Source organism: Pinus tabuliformis, chromosome 2_1 (assembly GCF_031772625.1).
Source record: "Pinus tabuliformis cultivar Carrire ecotype Pingquan chromosome 2_1, CPIR1, whole genome shotgun sequence".
Lineage (NCBI taxonomy): Eukaryota > Viridiplantae > Streptophyta > Pinopsida > Pinales > Pinaceae > Pinus > Pinus tabuliformis.
Window position 1 is genome coordinate 507,715,546 of NC_142299.1, and position 3,720 is coordinate 507,719,265.

The window sequence follows — 3,720 nt, forward strand, 5'->3', positions numbered from 1 at the left end:
ACATTTTGATGGCATGCCAATAGAAATGTCAATGTTGTTGGATACACTGGCATTGGTTAGTTTTAGAAAAGTTCTCCTTTTCAAATATGTTGTTTTCTTGATGTAATATATACAACCAAAAGGATAGAGACTTGGCATGCCTAGGACATATAGTGGAGTTATTTCTTGCATGTATTTGTGATTTATTAGTATTCTACCACCAATTAACTTCACTATGGAGCTATCCATTTAGTAGTATATTACAACGATGATTTATTAAATGAAAAGGATTCTAGTTTGTTTGAACACCATAAATGAAAAGGAAATTTAATTTTGAATTAGAAAAATGGAATATATTATGAAAATTATATTTTTTGATCAAATATAGGTCTATTTACTGATCATAAAAAAAAGTCATGAAAATAAGCAATTATTTCGGACACGATGAATTAAAAACTCTCTAGCTCAAAACAAGTTAGCATATTCAATTTTGTATGCATTAGAGAAAAATGAATGAGTAACATTAAATTGGTTTTGAATATTTATAGAATCATTTCAAAGATTCTAAATGGAAATTGCATGTGCTAATATTTCTCAATTAATTACAGGGAAAAGAAGGGGCATACATAATTTGTTGGTTTATGGGAATTGGATTCCTTTTCGCGTGGAATAGTACGTTGACAATTGAATATTACTATATTGATGCTATATTCACGGTTAGTATCACAATTTACAAAGTCTTGTCTTATTTCTTTTTACTTTCTTGTTGTAATCTTATGTTAGCAATACTTTGTTCCACCCACTAGATTTCTACTGACTAGTTTTATTGTTGAAGTGTTACTGTGCCTTGGAGATAATTAGAGGAACCAATACAACTACAAAATGGAGCATGAGACATTCTTAATAGAAATTGATAGTTCTATTGTGTTTATTTTCTTTTTTTATACATGTCATTTGGCGAGAAAGTGGCCAATATTGCCCAATAAAAGAAAACTTGTTCAAGTTTCTTTCTTTTATGAGGAAAAATAACATTAACAATGTTGCTGATGTTGAGGTATAGATCGTATAAATATTTTATAGTCTACTATAGTTTATATTCCAACGTTAATCGAATTTCATGTCTTATACTCTGCATGGTATATTTTTTTGTTCATAAAAAGAACTCAATATTGATGGTAAGAAGTAGGGATTGAAGAGAGAGGATAACAATAACAATGCAGTGACAAAATGAAAATTAAAGAGAGGGAAGAGAATTGGTCTAGTGGTACACATAGAGTCAATATCCCTCATAAGATACACACATAGAGACTGATGGTCAAGTCTTCAGAGTTGGTGATTCACTTGCAATGCCTTGGAAACACAATGATTATCTTTTGATGTGATGAAACAATATTTCATGTCTAAATTATACTCCAACAAATATTAAGTTGGAAACTCATATTGTAATACTTGACATTTTATATAATATAACTCGTGGTTGGAATTATTTATAGTTGCATTTGATATTACTTAGTATTGTAATTAACATATATAACTGTGTTTTCACATTTGATGAACATGTACATTGTATGACATTTTTTTTTAATTTCATTGCAAAATCGTACTAATTAATTTATGTTGATTAATAATGAACACATAAAATCAATCTAAAACTACTAGATTAGTAGTTTATGTTTATTAATGATGAACTGAAATAAAATGAATATATGACTAAATTAAATGTTTATAACAATCATTAATGAAATTAAATGAAATGAATATAAACTACTAAATTAGTCATTTATATAATGAATATGAAACCACCAGAAAAAGATAAATGACTACTGCAAATTATAAATTTGTGATTTCAAATGATGACTAATTTTTCCTTATATATGACAATTAGTAGCTAATTTATAATATCTTATAACATGACCAAAATTTAGTCATATTTCTTTGGTCATTAATTGGTTTCAAACGATGACTAAAATTTTCATATATATGACTATTAGTAGCTAATTTACAATATCTTATAACACGGCCAACATTTTGTTCATATTTCTTTGGTAATTAATTGGTTTTTTTGGGTGATTATTTAGTAATATAGTTTGTTGTATATTTGGTCAATAATTGTGGCAATCAATGACCAAGTCAATGACTACATTCATGATCAAATCAATTACTACATTAATGACCAAATAAATGATTAAATAATGACCAAATATACTACTAGACAATATAATTCAGACAACCAATTAATGACTAAGCTAAGAACAACTAAAAGTTGGTCGCATTATAAGATACTGTAAATTAGCTACTATTTGTCACCAACTGACAAAAAGTCGTTTATATGCAAATTTTAGTCATTTTTATAGTAACTAATTAGCCATTTTGTTCTAGTGTCTCATTTCATGTGTTGATGCATGACATACATCCTCAACATATCCTCAATAATATCACTGACTCTCTCTATTTGTCCATATGTTTGTGGATGATAAGTTGTACTGAAGGCCAACTCTATCCCCAAACTTGAAAAAACTCTTTCCAAAACCTAGCAGTGAACATGGAATCTCTATTAAATACAATCTTCGTAGGAACATCATGCAATGTCACTATCTCCCTAATGAAAATCTGAGCTACCTCACTAGCTAAATTTGCAGACCTAATTGCGATGAGGTGCACTACCTTAATTAACTCATCAACCAAAAACATAATGGAATCATGCTACTTCGATGTCCTCAAAAAACCTATAATGAATTCCATGGAAACGACCTCCCATTTCCACTCCAGAATTAGAACTAGTTGCAATAAACCACCTAGATTCTTACACTCTACTTTTACCTACTGATAATCAAAACATCTTGTGTTGGGTAGCGAAAGCCTCACATAATGGTTATAGTGCACGAAGCCTGTAATTTTGGGTAAAAATACGGTAAAGACTCCGCGGGATGTGTGGAGCACAATTTGTAATAAGTTGAAGTCAAAGGGTAGTCCACATGGAAATAATGTAATGAAATGTAAATTGAGTCGGCCTGCCCATGGATCGTGGTCCATGGGAAGGTATAAATAAAGTGAGGTTCTATGGGTAGAGTAGCTAACTTTTTTTGTTGGTTTTTAGATCTGTCATGTAATGGGTTTTTGAGAAAATCATTCTAAAAGCATCTGTAAGTCTGAGTCCAGGGTTTGGGTAGTGGATAGAGGCTCTACAGCTGTGTGCGTAGAGGCCCAAAAGTGTCTATAGTTGTGTGCGGGGACCCCTGCAGCTAAGTGCACAGGGAGGATCTGGGTGTACTAGTGATAAGTGGAAATAAAGATCAGTTCCTTTTGAGAATTCTGTGTCAAATCTGAATTATTGCAAATCTGGCATTTTGTATGAATAATAAGACTGTTTTGATCTATGTGCATCTGATTGCGTATTGAATACTTGTGTATCTGGGTTTAATCTTAATAGCGAACTGAATAAATCTAATAAATGTTTGCTTAAAGGCCATTCTAAAGTAGATTCGAGTTGCAATACTTCATCCAATAGATTAGATTTGTAGACTGCGCGCTAATAGACAGTAAGAGGTATTTGAGATCTGTGTGAATACAGTGTAACACAAAGTGCAGAACAGGGTGCAAAAATTCCAAACCACATTTAGACATCCCAAGGGTGCGGAAACCTGGTTCTAGCACCCTCCCCTACTACCTCGAGTGAGACCTTAGTTTGTGCTCCACGGACTGTTGCTGAAAGGGCCGGTAGCTATGAGATATTTTTGGCTA